The following is a 24,623-nucleotide window of genomic DNA, read 5'->3' as shown; positions in this document are numbered from 1 at the left end:
AGGTCAGGTCTAGCAGGCTGCCACAGCACCACCAGGTCAGGTCTAACATGCTGCTGCACCACCAGGTCAGGTCTAACAGGCTGCTACAGCACCACCAGGTCAGGTCTAACAGGCTGCCACAGCACCACCAGGCTGCTACAGCACCACCAGGTCAGGTCTAACAAGCTGCTACAGCACCACCAGGTCAGGTCTAACAGGCTGCTACAGCACCACCAGGTCAGGTCTAACAGGCTGCCACAGCACCACCAGGCTGCCACAGCACCACCAGGTCAGGTCTAACAGGCTGCCACAGCACCACCAGGTCATAAATATGATGTGACTTGATGTCCACAACAGGCTGCCACAGCATGTGCAAGGTCTCAACAGGGCGTTACAGGACTGAATTTAGTTATTAAGTTCCCAAGATAACTTTCATATGTAACATTCTGTATGGAAATACATTAATAATACATTATACATGACACAACATTATACATTTAGTGTCAATACTTAATGGAAACAACTACATACAGTGAGGGGAAAAAGCATTTAAAGGGAGTGCTCCTAATCTCAGTTTGTTACATGTATAAAAGACAACTGTCCACAGAAGCCATCAATCAATCAGATTCCAAACTCTCCACCATGGCCAAGACCAAAGAGCTCTCCAAGGATGTCAGGGACAAGATTGTAGACCTACACAAGGCTGGAATGGTCTACAAGACCATCGCCAAGCAGCTTGGTGAGAAGGTGACAACAGTTGGTGCGATTATTCGCAAATGGAAGAAACATGAAAGAACTGTCAATCTCCCTCGGCCTGGGGCTCCATGCAAGATCTCACCTCGTGGTGTTGCAATGATCATGAGAACGGTGAGGAATCAGCCCAGAACTACACGGGAGGATCTTGCCAATGATCTCAATGCAGCTGGGACCATAGTCACCAAGAAAACAATTGGTAACACACTACGCCGTGAAGTGATGAAATCCTGCAGCGCCCGCAAGGTCCCCCTGCTCAAGAAAGCACATATACATGCCCGTCTGAAGTTTGCCAATGAATATCTGAATGATTCAGAGGACAACTGGGTGAAAGTGTTGTGGTCAGATGAGACCAAAATGGAGCTCTTTGGCATCGACTCAACTCTTTGGCATCCTCGTTTGGAGGAGGAGGAATGCTGCCTATGACCCCAAGAACACCATCCCCACCGTCAAACATGGAGGTTATGCTTTGGGGGTGTTTTTCTGCTAAGGGGACAGGACAACTTCACCGCATCAAAGGGTCGATGGACGGGGCCATGTACCGTCAAATCTTGGGTGAGAACCTCCTTCCCTCAGCCAGGGCATTGAAAATGGGTCGTGGATGGGTATTCCAGCATGACAATGACCCAAAACACATGGCCATGGCAACAAAGGAGTGGCTCAAGAAGAAGCACATTAAGGTCCTGGAGTGGCCTAGCCAGTCTCCAGACCTTAATCCCATAGAACATCTGTGGAGGGAGCTGAAGGTTCGAGTTGCCAAACGTCAACCTCGAAACCTTAATGACTTGGAGAAGATCTGCAAAGAGGAGTGGGACAAAATCCCTCCTGAGATGTGTGCAAACCTGGTGGCCAACTACAAGAAACGTTGGCAATCACAGAGGTCAGACAAGAGCTTTGCCACCAAGTACTAAATCATGTTTTGCAGAGGGGTCAAATACTTATTTCCCTCATTAAAATGCAAATACATTTATAACATTTTTTGACATGCGTTTTTCTGGATTTTTTTGTTGTTATTCTGTCTCTCACTGTTCAAATAAACCTACCATTAAAATTATAGACTGATAATTTCTTTGTCAGTGGGCAAACGTACAAAATCAGCAGCGGATCAAATACTTTTTCCCCCTCACTTTATGTACACAGATGTATACAGTAGCAAGTACCTGCAGAAGCTAGGACACTGTAGCAACGGGTTGCCTCGACAACGTTACTATAAATCAGCCATGCAGAGACAACAGGTGTAAAATTATAATGGCTTCATTTATTATTCTATCAATGTTTCATGGACCTTCTGATGAGGCGAGGCCACTGGGGTTGAAACAATGTTCCCAAATAATGTTCCACATGGACTGCTAAGAATGTACTACTGGGCAATGTTGCTAACAAACAGCATGCAGCTATTCATTGGTATTCCACAGAAAGCTTTTGAAGAAATTCAAAAGCCTAACACCCTCTGGTCCTTCAGGTCTCAGGCTAGACAGTAAACACCCTGGTTGCTCTTAGGCTAGCAGTAACACCCTGGTTTCTAGCGCTGCACACAGCAACACCCACACGCACACAATGTATGATCTGCTGTGGTTGTAATAAATGAAGCATGCCAGGATTAGCTATGCAGTAACACCCTGGTCGCTGGCTACCAGCAACCCCTTGTCACTAGGCTAGCAGTAACACCCTGGTCACTAGGCTAGCAGTAACACCCTGGTCACTGCTAGCAGTAACTGGCAGTAACACCCCTGGTTAACACCCTGGTTGCTAGACTAGCAGTAACTAGGCTAGCAGTAACACCCTGGTCACTAGGCTAGCAGTAACACCCTGGTTGTTAGGCTAGCAGTAACACCCTGGTTGCTAGGCTAGCAGTAACACCCTGGTCACTAGGCTAGCAGTAACACCCTGGTTGCTAGACTAGCAGTAACACCCTGGTTGCTAGGCTAGCAGTAACACCCTGGTCACTAGGCTAGCAGTAACACCCTGGTTGCTAGGCTAGCAGTAACACCCTGGTTGCTAGGCTAGCAGTAACACCCTGGTCACTAGGCTAGCAGTAACACCCTGGTTGCTAGGCTAGCAGTAACACCCTGGTCACTAGGCTAGCAGTAACACCCTGGTTGCTAGGCTAGCAGTAACACCCTGGTTGCTAGGCTAGCAGTAACACCCTGTAAAACCCTGGTCACTAGCCTAGAAATAACAGCTGGGAGATCCAGGTTTCTTTGTTCTGGCGGAGCTGATGTGCTGTAAACACAGTCTCCTCTGTGATCTGATGGCAAGTGTGTGTGTGTGTGTGTGTGTGTTGTAAAAGATGACAGTTCCTGTGTACTTTATATTCTCAGCACTGTGACTCCACATCTTCACCGCTGCAGCATTCTGGATGCTCCTTAATTTCACAGACCATCTGATTGCCATAAAATGATTTCATTAAGACTCCTGCTGTACATCTTTGCTTCTAACGAGAATAGGAGGCTAGTCTGTATGTGAAAACCTTTTGGCCGCAAACACACACCTCATTCTACTACACTACACTTCTCTCTACTCGTCTGTCTTTTCACCAGAACAGCCTGAACATTTCAGCAATGCAACCTTCACCCATTTCACTGCTATTACTTCGTTTTGGCAGGACCTCTACTGTAAGCACCACAGCAAAGCCTTTCAGAGGCTTGTCTGTAGCAGATAGTTGCTGTCAGATGCCCATGTATTGGAAAACATTAGAATGACGTGAGACTAGACCAGTGATACATGCAGGCTGAACGGCAACCCTGAATTAGCATTCTGGCAGTGGTGGAGAGAAAATACACAGACATTATTGTCACACCATGGCTCTGGGATAAGGATATCTGGTGTCGTGACGGCCAACGCCTCACTACTCGTTTCTGTTCCTTTGTGAGAGAGCAGTGAGGGGGAACAGTGGTGTTAAATGATCCTAAACAAGAACAAGAAACAAGAGCTTTATGAAGGAGATTTAGAAAAAAAGACATCAGATATTTATTCACCTCCCCACAGCTCCATTCACACTTTGTGTTTGTGTTTAATGTTTGTGTTTAAACTCATTCTGTGTCTAGAGGACTGTTCTGTATAACAACAGATGGACAGTCAAACTGGAAATCAGAGGGAGGGAGCAAGGGAAAAAGGTGGGTGTGAGTTAGAAAGCTAGGAAAGGAGGGAGGGAGGATGGAGGGAATAACAGGGATAGGGATGGAGGATGGAGGGAATAACAGGGATAGGGATGGAGGATGGAGGGAATAACAGGGATAGGGATGGAGGGAGGGAGGATGGAGGGAATAACAGGGATAGGGATGGAGGGAGGGAGGATGGAGGGAATAACAGGGATAGGGATGGAGGGAGGGGATGGAGGGAATAACAGGGATAGGGATGAGGGAGGGAGGATGGAGGGAATAACAGGGATAGGGATGGAGGGAGGGAGGATGGAGGGAATAACAGGGATAGGGATGGAGGGAGGGAGGATGGAGGGAATAACAGGGATAGGGATGGAGGATGGAGGGAATAACAGGGATAGGGATGGAGGGAGGGAGGATGGAGGGAATAACAGGGATAGGGATGGAGGGAGGGAGGATGGAGGGAATAAAGGGAAGGGATGGAAATTTAGACATTAACTCCGAATGATTAAGGTCCTAATGGGTTAAATGTTAAGGGGTCAAGGTTTGAGAGAGGGTTAAAACAAAAAAAACGAGTGCCTAGTATTGGGATTAAACACGGGACCCTTGGAGCTGGAGTTTGTGGATTACGGGGAATTTTGAGGATCACCTCTGCATGGGTCGCTGCGTTAGAGTACAGATGAATAGGAAACCACTGGAGCATGGCTCAAAACAAGCAATTACAGAGCAAGAGGAGAGGAAAGAACACGGGACCCTCGGAGCCGGAGCTCGCGGATTACGCCCATCCACCATACCCATCCACAAGCCTACTTGATGGTAATAGCGCTCACCGTTGCCCCTAGTGGCCGGTTTTGAAGGCTTCTCCTAACATCCTGGGGACCTGGACAAACGTCGAATATCACCTTAGTTCTCAAGTGAACTGACTGTAATCCCACAGTGTTTGGACATGATAATTAGGACTCCATCCTCCTGTTTGTCTCTCTCTCTGCGCGCGTGTGTGTGTTCGTGCGTGTTCGTGCGTGTGTGCATGTTATCTCAACAGAAGGTATTAGCCAGCAGAACAAACACAGAGTTGAAGGGATATTGAGGATCACCTCTGCATGGGTCGCTGCGTTAGTCTAGAGATGAATGGGAAACCAGGGGAGTAGGGATCAAAACAAGCAATTAAAGAGCCACAGGCAAGACCAGAGTACTGAGTACCTTCTCAAAACCACTTTTATTAGCCATGCAACCAGTGGGAATCTTGTTACCATACCTGGCACTGCCTCCTGTGCCATTTAGGTCCAGGCCTCCTGTTGGTAATTAAAACTGAGATGTGTCTTACTCTATAAATTATTTTAAACATAGATTGGTCCTCTGAGGCAAAGAGGAAGCACTTTGAAGATTTGTTTGTCTTCATGGTCATTCATAAATGCATTAAAAGACTGTCTTATTAGGCTTACGCAAAAGTCCTATCTAGAAACTGAAATGGTTCTTCGGCTGTCCCCATTGGAGAACCCTTTGAAGAACCATTTTAGGTTCCAGTAGAACACTTTTGGGTTCCATTAACTTTTTCCACAGAGTGTTCTACCTGAAAGCATAAACAGGCCTCCCTGGAACCAAAAAGGTTTCTCCTATGGGGACAGCCGAAGAACCCTTCTGTGTGAGAGCTCATTAGTGAAGAGCTCATTAGTGAAGAGTTCATTAGTGAAGTTGGAGGTGTAAACAGGAGCATCTGGTTCTTCCAGAGTCACCAGCTGTGGTTCTCTTCACACATCTGGTTTATAGACCAACCAGCTCTCACAGTCTCAAGTCAGAATTAGACATTCGTCCATGTTTCTCAAACGTCAAATATCAAAGTGTTTAAAGTTACGTTTAGGTATTAACTCCAAATTCTTAAGGTTTGGCATTAACTCTTAATGGTTAAGATAAGGGTTAAGGTTTGGCATAATGGCGCTCGCTGTTGTCCCTAGAGGCCAGTTTCCACGTCCTCTCCCAACGTCCTCAGACATGGATGGACAATGAATACTGACTTGTATCACGGGAGACCTAACTGATATAGACCTAGCTCCCAATGGTTTCTGGATAGGGAATAGAGAATACAGTGGGTGGTATTATGAACCTACAGAATGTGAGAGACGAACAATAGAGTTACTTTGTTCTAGAATTCTGGACTCTGGAATTCGGTCCATTCCGGACATACAGATCCATCCTAGGTGTAATGTAGGACCATTCGAGGTCTTCGTTCATTCATTCATTCATAGCTATCAGTTGGGGTTTGATATGTAACAAAGTGGTCCAAGTGGTGTACTGTAATCTTCCCCACACACACAGGGTTCAGACAAAAGCAGCATAGAACTGAGTCTTATTTTTTTGACATTTTTATCTCCAGACCTTTGGTAAATCACCTGGACTGGGCCAACAGTTATCAACAATACAGCAGACCTCATGACGTCCTTCACATCCTAATTGCCACTGTCTATCTGAACTGAGGCAGCTAGTGTTCTGCTCAGAACGAGGTTTATGATGGATGGAGGGGATTTGATCTGGCTTCATTTTTGTTTTGATTAAAAAAAGAGCCCTTTTGAGACAGATCCATGGCTTAAACTGAGATTTGAGAAGAGCAATTAACGGTTTAAACGGCGATGTGAGCGTTTCATCCTCCAAACATTCCATGACCATCACATTCACAAGCTATATTACTTCATAACACAATTGTATACACTGCTGTTTCTTTCCTATCCTGTTCTCGCTGTTCTATTCTGTTCCTGCAGGGTGTGTGGCGGTGGTCTGGGGCTGAACTCACACTGAACTCTGCTGTCTATTTATAAAACCCAGACACAAAAACAATATGATAAACATATTAATCACAGGAAATATAAAATGAGGAAACCCCTTATCCCTCACCTCAATCCATCTAGCCCAAATATCCATCTGTCCCTGGGAGTCCGTGGTAAATGTGAGAGATCTGCAGCAGCAGAATAATCTAATGTCCCTCTGCTCTGCTCTTATTTGAATTATAGGGACCGGTCCTGGATATGGCGGCAGTGTACGAGTGCTTCCCAAAAGGAACTAAATATCCCTATATAGTGCAGTACTTTTGACCCGTGCCCAATGTGCCCATAGTGCAGTACTTTTGACCCGTGCCCAATGTGCCCACAGTGCAGTACTTTTGACCTGTGCCCAAAGTGCAGTACTTTTGACCCGGGCCCAATGGGCCCATAGTGCAGAACTTTGACCCGTGCCCAATGGGCCCATAGTGCAGTACTTTTGACCCGAGCCCATAGTGAATGTTATACAGAACAAGGTGTCATTTGGATCTCAGCCTAATACCAAATCAATGTATATGTCACACCCTGACCATAGTTTGCTTTGTATGTTCTATGTTTTGTTTGGTCACGGTGTGATCTGAGTGGGCATTCTATGTTGTGTGTCTAGTTTGTCTGTTTCTGTGTTTGGGCCTGATATGGTTCTCAATCAGAGGCAGGTGTTAGTCATTGTCTCTGATTGGGAGCCATATTTAGGTAGCCTGTTTGGTGTTGGGGTTTGTGGGTGATTGGTCCTGTCTTTGTGACACCAGATTGGGCTGTTTTCGGTTTGTCTTGTTTTTGTATATTTGTTCTGTTTTCATCTTTATTAAAGATGTATCTAAATAACCACGCTGCGTTTTGGTCCGCCTCTCCTTCAACAGAAGAATCCCGTGACAGTATAACTCAAACCTAAAGGAACCCAAATGCCAAATCAATGCATAACTGAATCCTAAAGTCACTGTGCTTTTCATGTATTCACCTGGCATGGCTTCTGTCTTCTGGCTGCTAGCTGGTGACAAATATGTTCTGTGGTGCTCTAGGCTTATGACCTTGGCCCAGTGAAGGGTTTATCTGCTTTTACAATGAACGGACAGGTACCTCGTTTAAATCTGTGACCATTCACTGCCTGACCTAGTCTACATCGTGCTCTGCATTAACCACAGGCCAGAAGTTAATCTTAGTGTACCTTCAGCATCCATAAGGTTGTAGTGTAATCATACAGCATAAGCAGTAGTATCCGTGCTGTGGACATCACAACATAAGGTTGTATTATAGAAGGATGATTTCAGTATGACAGTGCTGTGGACACAATGACATCTGCTAAAATATCAAATCAAATCCAATTTGATTTGACACATGCGCCAAATACAACAGTAAGGTATTCACCTTACTGTGAAATGCTTATACTTACAAGCCCTTAGCTAACGATGCAGTTAGCAGGAGTTAAAGCCTAGAGGTGTGTTTTTCTTGAAGTCTGTTTAAGGTTCAGGTCTGTGTACTACAGGCCAAGAGGTTACCATTAGAAAAAAGGGTTCCAAAAGGGTTCTTCGGCTGTCCCCATAGGAGAACCCTTTTTGGTTTGAGGTAGAACCCTTTTGGGTCACATGTAGAACCATCTATACATGGAACTCAAAATGGTTCTCTGGAACAAAAAGGGTTCTACCTCAAACCAAAAAGGGTTCTTCAAAGGGTTCTATGGGGACCGCCGAAAAACCCTTTACGTTTCTAGATAGGAAATGTATTTGTGTTGTGTATAAGCTATAGTATATTATTAGGTACACCACCCCATTCACCAAAATGGCTCACTCCGACAGACAGTGAGTCACGTGGCTGTGGCTTGATTATAAAGGCAGACAGGCATCGAGGCATTCAGGTATTGTTCGATTGAACTTTGAGCGTGGTACGATCGTTGTTGTCAGGCGTGCCAGTTCCAGTATCTCAGAAACAGCCAGTCATCCTGGAATTTTTACGCATAACAGTGTCTAGGGTTTACCGAGGATGGTGCGACAAACAAAAAACAGTCCTGTGCAGAACGACATCTCGGAACTCACAACTCGTCAGTCCTTGTCACAGATGGGCTACTGCAGCAGACAATCACACTGGGTTTCACACCTATCAGCTAAAAACTAGAAGAAGCGGCTCCAGTGGGCACGCGATCACCAACACTGGACAAGTGAGGAGTGGAAAAACATTGCCTGGTTCCTGTTGCATCATGCTGATGGCAGAGTCAGGATTTGGCGTAGGCAACAACAGTACATAGACCCATCCTTCCTGGTGTCAACGGTACAGGCTGGTGGCAGTGGTGTAACGGTGTGGGGAAGGTTTTCTGGGCACCCGTTATGTCCCCTGATACCAATTTAGCAACGTTTCCATGCCCCAAAGAATTCAGGCTGTTCTGAAGGAAAAGGGTGGTCCAACCCAGTACTAAATGGTGGTACCTAATAAACTCACTGAGTGTACAGTATATGACCATATTGGTAACCATTGTGTATAAGGCATAAGAATTTTGTGTCTCAACTGCTCTCACAACATATCACATATCACAATCACATGTCACTTGTCAGCTCAGCTGCAATCATCTCCCCCAAAAAATAAAAATAAAGGTAAATAATTTACACAATCACCTGTCAGCTCAGTTGCAATCCCATATCACAATCACCTGTCAGCTCAGTTGAAATCCCATATCACAATCACCTGTCAGCTCAGTTGCAATCCCATATCACAATCACCTGTCAGCTCAGTTGCAATCCCATATCACAATCACCTTAAGGATATTGTTCCTGCTGGGATAGAGATGTTAAAAAGCATCAAGTCCTCCCTGTCAGAGAGCTGTTGGCATTAAAATATTAATAACACGTGGATTATTGACCGAATATGAATCAATTATTCTGGTTGAAAATCTATCTAGCGGTCACGTTTTCCACATCTAGTTTGAAACCCACCGGGCACTCTGCAGAAATGCCCTTTTATGTCCTGTTGTTTTCCTGGTTTCTATCTCTATCTATCCAGACACAGGCATTCCCATTTCAAACACTCTCATTACATTTCCTAATATAATTTTTTTTTCTGGGCAGAAGGACGTCTTGAAATATCAAAGAATATCAGCAAACAACGTACCCATACAAAAATATCAATCTCCCGTGGTTAAGGACTCCTACTTTCTGATACGCTTTACAATCTTGTCACATAATGCAATTTTTTCAGAAGCAATTTCCTAATCTCAGGTTTGGAATATAGTGGTGGAATTGCCTCAATATGCAGCTCTCCCATTCAGATAGAGAATTTCACCTCATAACTAGGATTTTTGTCATTTCTGTTGGGTGTTGGCCCTATTACTATGAGTTTTTAACAGCCCTTAAAGAATGTTTTACTGCATGTGCCAAATAGCCTGGGTGAAATTCCAATATTCAGCTAGATATTTAAATTCTTTCACCCTAAAAAATAAGTAGGAGGTTTTCCCCAAAAAATACATATTTACCAATTCCATTTCTCCAACAACACAATAACAACATACCAATGCTCCTGACATCAACACACACTATTGCTTTCAACAATGAATATGAGTTCAGAACACCAGCACGGAATGCATCTCAGCCAGTTCTGGGGGATTGGCAGTCACGAAGATTCTGAGGATTCCGAGGTAAGCAAGGGGATGAGCCTACAATTCCTAGTAAAATCTGTGTGCAGCAGCTGTCCCCGCGTTGAGGTTTCAGAATAAACAAACACCCTGGTGCTCTTATCTCCTCTCCTGGTCCTTCTCTCCTCTCTCCCCCTTGGTCTCTTCACTCTCTCCTCCCCTCAGTCCCTCGCTCCTCTCCTTACATGATACCTCTCCTCATCCATCTCTCCCCTCATCCCTTTGTCCTATCATTCATCTGAATCAGTTAGCTTCACCAGCCAAACCATCGTGACACATCTTATTGTACACAATAAAGCAATACGGTTATGAATATGGTCACAGGTCAATGGTTTTACTGACCACAAGCTGATCCAAACGACCCGTTTTATCATTGTGATCATACACGGACACAAAACACAATTAAACTGCATATTCGGCATGCATTCTAAGTGGTATGCTGACTGACAGAAGCTGTAGATAGATCCTAACAGGCTGGAATTTGACTCAGCTGGGTTTTTAACATGCACCACTGGGACGAACCAGCATCTTTTATTCAGTCATTATCTCTCCATCTGTCCTGCACTGCATCCTACTCTTCCCTCTCTTTTTCCTTCCTCCACCCTACCTTCCTTCTCGCCCACCTTCTCTTCTTTTCTCCCCTATAGAATAGAATACAACTTTATTGTCCATCCAGGATGGAAATTGTTCTTTGGCATCAACTTATCAACTTACATTAAAATGGTCACATACACATACATTGTCACATCACACACATTTAAAACTGGTCAGTCCATCATACTGCATACACTAACAACAGAGGACATTGATACATTCACTCACGACTGACCGCTGTCCCAACTGCACTGGATAGATAAGTATATATTCTGATACAATTTACGTGGCATTTAGTAGTCCAACAGCACAAGGAAGAAATGATTGTTTGTATCCGTTCTTCTTGGCCTTGGGCATTCTGAAGGGCCGGCCAGAGGGAAGCCTCTCAAACTAAGGGTGTAGAGGGTGGGAGGGGTTGCCAACGACAACCAGTGACTTCCTTTTGGTTGCCTTGTGGAACAGACTGCTCAACTGGGCCTGTGGTCGACCAATTACTTTGCTGGCTGTGTTTACTATTCTGGTCACTTTGCTTTTGCTCCTCACGCTCAGATTACCATACCAGACTGTCATATTGAACATGAGGATGCTCTCCAACAAGCTGCTGTATATCCTCTCCAGAACATTCTGGCTGACCCAGAACCCCTTCCATTCCCTGATTATCTCTCAGTGTATCCCACCATAATCCTGCACTGCCGTCTTCCACTCCATTCCCATCCCTCTATTCTCTCTCTTCCTCTTCTTCCTCCTCCTCCTCATAAATGTTCCATCTTCCTCCTATTGTTGAGTGTATCCCAGCATACCCACTGGACAAACCCTGGTTGAATCAACGTTCTTTCAATTTCAATGAAATTACATTAGTGTTCCTAATGTTTGGTTCATTTGGGCTAGTTGGACTCATTCCTCACTCATCCCTTATCATGTCTACTATATATTGACATATGTCATTATGTTGATGTCTTTCCTATGAAGGGTTAAACTTCTTAATTTTCATTATGTGAAATGTAAAAAAGAAAAAATAAGAAAGTTTAATTGAATTATATATTTAAAAAATAAGAAAGAGCAGGTGTTCCTGTACACAAGGGATAGCCTATGCGTTCTGTACAATCTTCCTCTGTCGTCAGAGCTAATCTTTACACTGTCTGATGTTATCAAAGTTTCACTCCTCTGTTCTACTGGAAGTCTGCTCTGTATCAAAACAACACAAGTGACATCACTGCACAAACATGGGCAAGAAGGCAGGAACCTGGCCAGATATTATGTTATTTGGATTAGGGGATTTTCTCTGGAAACATAATCACATGATCAAAGGTTTTTGGAATCTTAGCCACAGTGTTTACATGGTCTTGTATAATGGACGCATTTACAGGGTATCTGTTTTGAATGGGTGTCAAAGCATTTTACATTGCATGGGAGTTACTCAGTCACAGGGTCAATCAAACTATGCTGAACTCAGTTGAATGTTGCGTGGGCCGGTTTCCCGGACACAGATTCCGCCTATTTCAATGGAAATGTATTGAGCATGATTTGCAGTCCAGGATTAAAGAATGTGTCCAAGAAACCTGGTCTCTTTGTTTAACTGTGGCTCAATAATCCTTTAATAACAGCTTGCTAGCCACCTCCTGGGAAAAAATAGTTGAGTTTTTACCAAGAAGGAGATGCAAGGAACTTTCTATAAACATGGATGAAGAAGTCAAGGTCTGGTTTGTATATGTGGCTTCACTGAGGGGAAAAGGTTTTGGTACAAGAATGTTTTGGAGCTGTGACCCACTCAGAGTTTATGGGGTTTTCTTTTGTATTTCTAGCTTGTATCCAGTCTGTAGCTGCAAGCTTAAAGTATCCAGCCACACCCCAACCAGTGTGTCTGGTCACTTCATATGGAGACATAATGCTGGAGAATGGACTTCAACTTTGGAGAATTGGCAGACTGTTTTCACTAACCCCCCGGGAAAGATAAAAGCATTCTACATGTAACCCCCTCCTAGAGTCTAAACCTGAGGGGGGTTACATGTGGAATTGATTTAAAGTGGTCATACCAAAGATCACTTAGATATTTGAATTTAAGACCCCTTTAGGTCAAAAAAATTATCAACTCAGCAAAAAAAGAAACATCCTCTCACTGTCATCTGCATTTATTTTCAGCAAATTTAACATGTGTAAATATTTGTATGAACATAACAAGATTCAACAACTGGGACATAAACTGAACAAGTTCCACCGACATGTGACTAACAGAAATTGAAGAATGTGTCCCAGAACAAAGGGGGGGTCAAAATCAAAAGTAACATTCAGTATCTGCTGTGGCCACCAGCTGCATTAAGTACTGCAGTGCATCTCCTCCTCATGGACTGCACCAGATTTGCCAGTTCTTGCTGTGAGATGTTACACCACTCTTCCACCCTGTTTTTCAGAGTCAGTAGAAAGGCCTCTTTAGTGTCCTAAGTTTTCATAACTGTGACCTTAATTGCCGACCGTCTGTAAACTGTTAGTGTCTTAATGACCGTTCCACAGGTGCATGTTCATTAATTGTTTATTGTTCATTGAACAAGCATGGGAAACAGTTTAAACTCTTTACAATGAAGATCTGTGAAGGTATTTGGATTTTTACGAATTATCTTTGAAAGACAGGGTCCTGAAAAAGGGACGTTTCTTTTTTTGCTGAGTTTATATACAAATTGATGAACCATTGAGTTTGGCCTTGTTATTAGCCCATAGAAATGCCTTGAATAACAGATTCATACATGGAAAAACAGATAGTCAACACATTTATCAAAAGGAAGTTTGTTTTGAAGTGTCCTATATCTGAGAGATATAATAAAGATCAGGAAATTATTTGCAACTCAATATTCGGAAGGTGTTCTTAATGTTTTGTACACTCAGTGTATACTTCCATTCCCATATTAGTGCAATGGAGGCTCCTCAAAAAGCAGGGCTTGAATTGAGGGGGTATATGAGGATAGGCCTATCCCTTGTTGTAGAGACAGGTAAAAGCATAGGCTATCCCGTGTTGTAGAGACGGGTTAAAAGCATAGGCTATCCCTTGTTGTAGAGTCGAGTAAAAAGCATAGGCTATCCCTTGTTGTAGAATCGAGTAAAAAGCATAGGCTATCCCTTGTTGTAGAGTCAAGTAAAAAGCATAGGCTATCCCTTGTTGTCGAGACGAGTTAAATGCATAGCCTATCCCTTGTTGTAGAGACGAGTTAAATGCATAGGCTATCCCTTGTTGTAGAGACGAGTTAAAAGCATAGGCTATCCCTTGTTGTAGAGATGGGTAAAAAGCATAGGCTATCCCTTGTTGTAGAGACAGGTAAAAGCATAGGCTATCCCTTGTTGTAGAGACAGGTAAAAGCATAGGCTATCCCTTGTTGTAGAGACAGGTAAAAGCATAGGCTGTCCCTTGTTGTAGAGACGAGTTAAAAGCATAGGCTGTCCCTTGTTGTAGAGACGAGTTAAAAGCATAGGCTATCCCTTGTTGTAGAGACAGGTTAAAAGCATAGGCTATCCCTTGTTGTAGAGACGAGTTAAAAGCGTAGGCTATCCCTTGTTGTAGAGACGAGTTAAAAGCTTAGGCTATCCCTTTTTGTAGAGATGGGTTAAAAGCATAGGCTATCCCTTGTTGTAGAGATGGGTTAAAAGCATAGGCTATCCCTTGTCATCTTATAAATTGTATGAGAAAAATACGGGTCTGGATTATATAAAGTGATCTAGGCTATAACAATGATTAACTCCACCACGCTTTCTGCAGTCTACTAGCCTATCGAAGGTCTTACTCAGCCGTAACATGGGTTCATGGTTGGCCTATAGGCATATCAAGACATTTACTTTTAAATGTATAGCAAGTATCATTATCCCACGGAAAATATGGTTGTTTTAACTGCTCCGGTATTGAGAATATTAGTGGTAGGCTTTGCCTATAGCAAAATATTTAAAAAAAGAAAGAAGTGGTAGGCTTATGGGTCTATCCATAGACAAAACAGCTTAGCAGATAAACATTTTAGATTTTCAGGAGAATCGCATTGAATCAAGCTATTCATTTCAGTGCAGTTGTGTTTTTACGCATAATCTAAACAGAACCGAAAACTTCCCAGCCTATTGAAACTAAATTATTTAATCTAAATTAAATATATTCACGTCACCAAATAATTGATTAAAACACACTTTTTGGCAATGAAGGTCTGCAGTAGCCTCAACAGCACTCTTTAGGGTATCACCATGGTGTAGCCGGAGGACAGCTAGCTTCTGTCCTCCTCTGGGTACATTTACTTCAATACAAAACCTAGGAGGCTCATGGTTCTCACCCCTTCCATAGATTTACACAGTAATCATGACCTGGAGGACATCCTCCAACCTATCAGAGCTCTTGCTGCATGAACCGACACGTTGTCCATCCAATCAAAAGATCAGATAACGAATCTAGTACTGAAAGCATAAACTACAGCTAGCTAGCATTGCATAAAATGTGGTGAGTAGTTGACTCAAAGAGAGAGAAAGACAATAGTTGAACAGTTAACAAATTAATTTATTCAAAAATAAAGGAGAAGCGAGAGAGAGAGAGAGAGAGAGATTTCCTTCAATTTTTTTCACTTTCACTTAGCTGGCTAGTTTAGCTTACTCAAACACCCGGCTCAAACAGAAAGGGATGCTATGTTGGCTAGCTTGCTCTGGCTATCCAACACTGTCATTTTTCCAAGTCAGGGTAAGCTTTTGGTGTTATTAATGTATTGCCACTGGGACCGCTGGTGTAACTGCTTGTAGACAGTAAATATCAAATCAAATTGTATTGGTCGTATAGACATATTTATTGCGGTTGTAGCAAAATGCTTGTTCCTAGCCCCAACAGTGCAGTAGTATCTAACAATACACAACTATACAAACAAATCTAAAAAGTAAAAGAATAAAATACATATAGAAATATTAGGACGAGCAATGTTGGAGTCCGGAATATATATATATATATATATAGGATGGGCTGTATAGACAATATGGACAGTATATGGATAGAATATGTAGTATATCTGAAGAATAGTATATGTACAGCAATAGTTAGGATAGGCATTGAATAGAATACAGTATATATACAGTACCAGTCAAAAGTCAAAAGAGAGAGAGGTAGTGTTAATAGGTAGTGATTGTAGATTGTGATTATAGGTAGTGATTATAGGTAGTGATTATAGGTAGTGATTATAGGTAGTGTTAATAGGTAGTGATTATAGGTAGTGATTATAGGCAGTGATTATAGGTAGTGATTATAGGTAGTGATTATAGGCAGTGATTATAGGCAGTGATTATAGGTAGTGATTATAGGCAGTGATTGTAGATTGTGATTATAGGTAGTGATTTTAGGCAGTGATTATAGGTAGTGATTATAGGTAGTGTTAATAGGTAGTGATTATAGGTAGTGAGTAAAGGAACAGATAGAGAAGGGGTTGAAGAGGCCTTAATGATGCCAAAGATATGACTTCTGAGCCAGATAATTAATTACTTTAGCCCACATCTTTCCACGTAATACATCAACAACAGAGTGTGCATGTGAGGACAGGCTCGTACCACGGTGGTCAAACAGTACCCTCTATTCACCAAGAGCCAGAGAGGGGAGAGGGGGAACGCACGACCCTCTCACTGTTAAACGTTCTCTCTCTCTGGCCTGAACTATCATCACGCCTCAATAACCTCCAGAACAATCTGATCCCTCTCAACTGTCCCATAATCAACTAGGACAACAACCAACAACACCAACACTTCAGTTTGCAGCTCTATAACGGTTTAAAAGCATATGGCCGATGTGAGTAGCCAATATGAGTAAAACCTTTAAACAGGTCAACATTCACAAGGCCGCAGGGCCAGACGGATTACCAGGACTAGTAGTCAGAGCATGTGCGGACCAACTGGCAAGTGCCTTCACTGACATTTACAACCTGTCCCTGACCGAGTCTGTAATACCTACATGTTTCAAGCAGACCACCATAGTCCCTGTTCCCAAGAATGTCAAGTTAACCTGCCTAAATGACTATGTACCTGTAGCACTCACGTCTGTGGCTATGAAGTGCTTTGAAAGGATGGTCATGGCTCACATCAATAATCATCCCAGAAACCCTAGACCCACACCAATTCCCATATTGCCCCAACAGATCCACAGATGATGCAATCTCTATTGCACTCCACACTGTCCTTTCCCACCTGGACAAAAGGAACACCTACATGAGAATGTTGTTCATTGGCTACAGCTCAGCATTCAACACCATAGTGCCCTCAAAGCTCATCACTAAGTCAAGGACCCTGGGACACCTCCTTCTTGATGGGCCACCCCCAGGTGGTACGGGTAGGCAATAACACATCTGCCACTTGGATCTTCAATACGGGGGCCCCACAGGGGTGCGTGCTTAGTCCCCTCATGTACTCCCTGTTCACCCACTAGTGGTTGGCCAATTACGACTCCAACACCATCATTGATTTTGCCAACGACACAACGGTGGAAGGCCTGATCACCAACAACGATTTGACAGCCTATAGGGAGGAGGTCAGACACCTGGCAGTGTGGTGCCAGGACAACAATCTCTCCCTCAACGTGAGCAAGACAAAGGGGCTAATTGTGGACTACAGTAAAAGAAGAGCAGAGTACGCCCCCAATACATCAACAGGGCTGTAGTGGAGCGGGTCAAGAGCGTCAAGTTCCTTGGTGTCCACATCACCAACAAACTAACATGGACCAAACACACCGTGTCTGTCATGAAGAGGGCACAACAAAACCTATTCCCTCTCAGGAGACTGAAAAGATTTGGCATGGGTCCACAGATCCTCAAAAAGTTCAACAGCTGCACCATCGAGAGCATCCTGACTGGTTTGGCAACTGCTTGGCATTCCGCTACAGAGGGTAATGTGTACAGCCCAGTACATCACTAAGGCTAAGCTTCCTGCCATCCAGGACCTCTATACCAGGTGGTGTCAGAGGAAGGCCCTAGTGAAACACTCCAGCCACCCAAGTAATAGACTTTTCTCTCTGCTACCGCATGGAAAGCGGTACCGGAGCGCCAAGTCTAGGACCAAAAGGCTCCTGAACAACTTCTAACCCCAAGCCATAAGACTGCAGAACAGTTAATCAAATGGGTCATATAGTTTGAGTCATGTCATTGTGTTTGGTGAGCATGAGCTGTAGGCCTAGGACGGAATTTAGCTTCCTGAACCCAACACAAAGACAGAAGACCACTGTCGCCACCTCGCTCTTCAATCCAACCAACATTCTTTAGTTTGAGTCTCTCTGTCCTTATACAACATATTACTCACGCTATGGCCCATCTGGTCAGACCACGGATGAAGGAAGTACAGTGCTGTGTAACCACGACTACCCTATACCCTATTGACAAGAACAACTCACACCCCTTCTTATTTCTTCATGTTTCAATAGGGTAGTCGTGGTTACGAAGCAGCGTACCTGATCTTTGAACACAATACACAGACACACACACCACTAACCACTATGACTGTTCTCTTTACAGACAATTCTGTGTGTCTTCTCTGTAGCTGAACCATGGTGTTGTTCATGCAATGTGTTTTCCTGTGTGAGGAGGAGCATCAGTGTGCAGACAGACAGTGTGAATAAGGTTGAGCCAAGGGAAGCTCTGTAAATATCAAGATGTCCTGTGAGAATGTATATGGCCTTGGGAAGAAGACCCCAGGGAATGTTCTAGTCTAGTATGGGCCTGCTCGGCTTGTTCCTCCAGTATTTTTTTTCTCCTGTGATCCTCGAAGAACTCTGTGTGTGTGAACCATACTGACGTTCTTTGACAGAATCATTAAGGACAACACCCACCACACGCACACACACACACACACACACACACACACACACACACACACACACACACACACACACACACACACACACACACACACACACACACACACACACACACACACACACACACAGTCTCAAGCCCCCTGGAGATGACATCCTGCTTGTACTCAAATACCAAAAGCTGGAAGATACAGTGTTGTTGTCTGGACTCGAACATCCTTGAGATCTTTATTTTCACTGTGCTGGTGAGCGATGCTGGAGGTGTGATAACAACTGTTCGTGTCTCGTCTTTCATGAAATCACAGAGAAATAATTAGAGCACACACTGAACAGAACACACTGAAAATAATATATTTATTGAAGCGGTTCACAAACACACACACACACGAACATCGTACAGGCATGCACGCCCACCCACCCACAGGCACGAACACACACATCCTACATGCATGGACACATACACATAGGCTATGAAAACACACACACAGTGTTTATTTCACTAATTGGCTTTGTTTTGTTGTGGGGTGTTGTGTCTGTACGCTATATCTTTATCTCGCCTTCACTCGCTCTCTCTTTGTTCCTCTGTCTCGGGGGAGATCAACCCTTTGCTGGTCTGGAAGCCTACTTTTTCTTCTGGAACCGTCAAGCAACCTGGAAACGGGCTTTTCCATGGGATGAAACCAACACTGAAACCACCGGATAAGTAGATGTGCAATGGATTATGGTCAATGTCGTTAATTACCACATTTTATGCGCTAACCTATGTAGAATATTGGCCTGTTGGAAACTACAACTCCCTACTCCATCACACAGTTTAGGCTGGATCTGATTTATCTCTAGAGAAACTGAGCAATGTGCGCATTGAGCTCACAGAAGAAAAAACAGAATGAAATGGGATTCAAATAATTTAACCAACTTCGGTCATTTAGTTGTTTAAAAACTGAAAAATAACTGACATTTCGGTTAATGCTCAGCACTAACAACCATGTTGCCGATCTTGCCTCGCCATTTTGTCACAAGAGGACCGCAATGGAAATGGGTCCCAGACTTTGTGTGTGCATGTATGTCTTCTTCACGTTTTGTGTGCTTGTTTTTAAAATGGTCAAATTAATAAAATAAAATAAATAGATACTGAGACAGAAGTAAGTTTGTCAGATGTTCTCAGACCTTAAAAGTTGTCTAATGTTGAGATGGGTCCATGTCTAGCTGTATCTATTGTGTAGACTCACATAGTTATAGGCATAGTTTAACTTATTGAGTCTCTGGCTTTTAGATTAAATTTATCCTAATTTACACAGACAAGGTACATTACATAGCTAAAAATCCTAGGTCTCCATAAATACTGTATGTCATGACCAAGCAAGCTAACATTAGCTAGCTAGCTAGTTCACATAGCTAGCTAGCTCACTTGCTGACGTTAGCCTAATGTTGTTAGGTAGCCCAGATAACTTACATGGCTAGCTAGCTAGCTACCACAACACATAGTGACATTGACATGCTAGCCATAACTGCTACCATCATCAGATGGTGGTTAGCCATGTAGCTAACTAGCTAACTTAGCAGCAAGGGTAGCGTGCTGACGTTAACATGCTAGACAACTAGGATAACTCCAAAGTATGTAAGTTAAACTATTAGATATACAGCTATACTAGCTGCTAAAGCCATCCATTGTGACACTTTTGATCATTCATTCATAGCTAGTTACCTTCCCTCTACGATGTTTCCTCATGTTCGAGGCAGAGTTTTTGTAAGATGCCACCTCCTCCATCCTGGTTGCATTGCCTCTCCTGTGCTGTTCACAGCCATCTCCATCTTCATTGTTTTCACACACTGCTTTGATAAAAACAACTTTTTCTCTCTTTCACGAGACGTCTCAAATGTCTCAAACTAAGTTATTTTTGCCTTTTTGAAATCTTCCGACCATTATCGTTTGTTTGTATTCACAGCTTGATTTGATTGACCTGTATTGGCGCGATGTGTGATATTTGATTGGATTGATCACTGACTAAGCAACGATGAGCAGTTATGGACAGCCTACACAATTTTACTTTGTAATGGGTGATTTTAAAAAGGTAGCAAAGTACAACACTTCATTCAAAACATACTTAAGTAAAAGTAAAATTACAGACTGAAAAATACTCAAAAAAGGGACAAGTACTCGGAAAAGCTACTCAATTACAGTAACGAGAGAATTTGTAATAGGTTACTTGCTCCCCTGGTGGTATTGGTCGCAGATGAGCATGTACAGATAAATGGTTGAACTAATTCCTGCATTATTCCAGTTTTCGGTTGAATACCTCGGACACATCTTTGACGCTTACTAGCCTTCACAAGGCTCCGTCTAAGGTCAAGGCTATTTTGGACAACCAGCTCCTCAAAACGTCAGCCAGCTGCATTCTTTCTTGGGGTTACTATGGACACTTTATCCCAAGCTTCGCAATGAAGCTGCATCAGTTGCTTTTGTCTGCTGCATTAGTTGCTTTTGTCAGGACAAAACATGAAAATGGACAGAACAATGCGAGGAAGCATTTGTGAAAACAAAGGAACCACTACTAAAATCTGAGGCACTGACACACTTTGGCCCATCATTGCCCATCCAACTAGCTTGTGATGCTAGTCCATATGGCTTGGGAGCAGTCGTTTCCCATATCATGCCTTCCTGTGCATCAAGGACATTGAACAAAGCAGAATGTAACTATGCACAGAGAGAACAAAGAAGTTCTAGACATAGTTTTTGGAGTGCATAAGTGCATACGTTTCACCAGTATCTGTACGAAAGGAAGTTCACCCTTCTTACAGATCATTGTCTACTGACAAACATTTTTTGGACTGCAAACTGATATTCTGGCACTTGCTGCAAACAGAATGCAAAGGTGGGCTTTGCTGTTTTCAGCACACACCTTCGACATCAAATCAGAACTGAACTGCAATGCAATATGGACTTTCAAGGTTACCACTACCTGTGGTCAAATCTGTCGTTCTGCCCCTGAACAGGCAGTTAACCCACTGTTCCTAGGCCGTCATTGAAAATAAGAATTTGTTCTTAACTGACTTGCCTAGTCAAATAAAGGTAAAATAAAAATAAAAAGCCAGAGTCACTCCAAGTGGACATCTTCTACTTGTAATGCACCAGTCACTTCAGCATAAGTGTGGAGAAACACCAGAAACGACCCGGGAGTTATATGAAGTGATAGACATCATCCTGAAAGGTAAAGCCATAGGAGATGCTCCGGAATTGAAACCTTACCTTTTGAGGAAAACTGAGCTGTCAGTACAGTCCAGTTGTCTGCTGTGGGGGAGGAGAGTTTTCATTCCACCTTCGCTGAGGAAACCAGTGTTGCAACAGCTACACTGAGGTCATTGTGGAATGGTTCTCATGAAGGAAATCATGCAAATCTACTTCTGGTGGCCTGGATTGGATGGAAGCATTGAGAAGAAATGTTCACAACGTACCTCAACTTGCTCCTCTTTATCTGTGGGATTGGCTGGAGGAAGCGTGGCAACGCATACACATACACTTTGCAGGTCCTTTCAAAAGGCAATGTTTTTCTCTAGGTCATGGATGCTCATAGCAAGTGGCCAGAGGTTGCCATCATGAGGTCTACTACTGCAGAGAAGACCATTGAGAAGCTTGGAAACGTGATATTTTTGACCGCCCCTCCAACTCATTAGCGACAACGGACGGCAGCTGAATGGCGTACAACACATTAAGACGTCAAGAGGAGAGTGAAGTCAAACTGTCACACCCGGGGATCTGTTTCATCTGTCTTTGTGCTTGTCTCCACCCCCCTCCAGGTGTCGCCCATCTTCCCCATTATCCCCAGTGTACTTATACCTGTGTTCTCTGTTTGTCTGTTGCCAGTTTGTTTTGTTTCGTCAAGCCTAGCAGCGTTTTTTCCCATGCTCCTGTCTGTTTCTAGTTCCTGTTTTTTCCTGCCTCTGCTCCGGACTACTGACTTCTGCCTGCCCTTGACCTGTCATTTGCCTGCCCCCTTGTTTTTGTAATAAACTTTTGTTACTTCGAAACTGTCTGCATCTGGGTTTTCTCCTGAGCCTTGACACAAACGTTGTCAACTGGCCATCATTGTAAATAAGAATTTATTCTTAACTGACTTGCCTAGTTAAATAAAGGTTAAATACAATTAAAACAGAGCAAAGAACAGAGCATTCAAACCTGGGAAACTGTCTTAGCTAGGAACTACTTCAACAGACCAAAGTGGGTTCCTGCTACAGTCATTGCTCAGACTGGTCCTGTGTGCTACACTGTCCAGACTACAGAGTACGTCACCTGGAAAAGGCACACAGATCAGTCACTGTTGAGTAAAGCAACACCGACAGAACCACAAAGCCCTGCACAGAGCCCTGACCTCAACTCCATCGAACACCTTTGGGATGAATTGGAATGCCGACTGCGAGTCAGGCCTAATCGCTCAACATCAGTGCCTGAGCACACTAGCAAGTCCCCGCTGCAATCTTCCAACATCTAGTGGAAAGCCTTCCCAGAAGAGTGGAGGCTGTTATAGCAGCAATGTTCTAACATCTAGTGGAAAGCCTTCCCAGAAGAGTGGAGGCTGTTATAGCAGCAATGTTCTAACATCTAGAGGAAAGCCTCCCCAGAAGAGTGGAGGCTGTTATAGCAGCAATGTTCCAACATCTAGAGGAAAGCCTTCCCAGAAGAGTTGAGGCTGTTATAGCAGCAATGTTCTAACATCTAGTGGAAAGCCTTCCCAGAAGAGTGGAGGCTGTTATAGCAGCAATGCTCCAACATCTAGTGGAAAGCCTTCCCAGAAGAGTGGAGGCTGTTATAGCAGCAATGTTCCAACATCTTGTGGAAAGCCTTCCCAGAAGAGTGGAGGCTGTTATAGCAGCAATGTTCCAACATCTAGTGGAAAGCCTTCCCAGAAGAGCTGAGGCTGTTATAGCAGCAATGTTCTAACATCTAGTGGAAAGCCTTCCCAGAAGAGCTGAGGCTGTTATAGCAGCAATGTTCTAACATCTAGTGGAAAGCCTTCCCAGAAGAGTGGAGGCTGTTATAGCAGCAATGCTCCAACATCTAGTGGAAAGCCTTCCCAGAAGAGTGGAGGCTGTTATAGCAGCAATGCTCCAACATCTAGTGGAAAGCCTTCCCAGAAGAGTGGAGGCTGTTATAGCAGCAATGTTCCAACATCTAGTGGAAAGCCATCCCAGAAGAGTGGAGGCTGTTATAGCAGCAAAGTGGGGACGAACTCCATATTAAGGCCCATTGTGTTTTGAAATGAGATGTTCGACGAGCAGGTGTCCACATACTTTAATTAATGTAGTGTAGATGGGTTAAAGTCACGAAAACGATGCACACACTTCAAAGGGGCAGAAGTCCATGAGTTGTTATGATTCTGGATGGCCAGGTAGCTACCAACAATGACAAGAAACTGCCATGTAGGGAATGGTAAGTGACTTGTTTAATGTAGTTAAATCTTGTTCTTGATACTATATCTTGTTTTGGGGTGTTTTGGTTGATTTCTAATGAATGCTAATATGTAAAAAAATATATGCTATAACCAACAATGTATTTGATAGACAACAAGTGCTCATTGTGTAAATGTATTTATGTTTTCAATCAATTTTGGAGATGAAATATAGATTACATACTGTCAACAATCTAAGCCAACCCGGTCTGTCTTGCCCCATAGTTGCGCATGCGTAGGTTTTGTTGCTGGTTTTGTTGCCATACAACCAAGCCCTCTATAAAGACAGATGTGGTTAAAAAAAACCATGAGACATACTGTGACAGTACGCAACATCGAAGAGTATGGGGAACTAATGGCAATGTCCCTTATTATGTATTCTTTATTAACATTGTGTGCCATTATATTTCGCCTCTTGTAGCCTTCTAGCATAAAAATAAGGAGCATTTCTCAACCACACCAAATGGTCTTATACACTACCATGACCTTGACAATATGAATTGCAAGGGCATCCAGTAAATAAACCATATGCTAGGC

This window comes from Oncorhynchus tshawytscha, linkage group LG02 (genome assembly GCF_018296145.1).
Source record: "Oncorhynchus tshawytscha isolate Ot180627B linkage group LG02, Otsh_v2.0, whole genome shotgun sequence".
Lineage (NCBI taxonomy): Eukaryota > Metazoa > Chordata > Actinopteri > Salmoniformes > Salmonidae > Oncorhynchus > Oncorhynchus tshawytscha.
The sequence above is the reverse complement of the archived record's forward strand: the minus strand, read 5'-3'. Positions refer to the sequence as shown.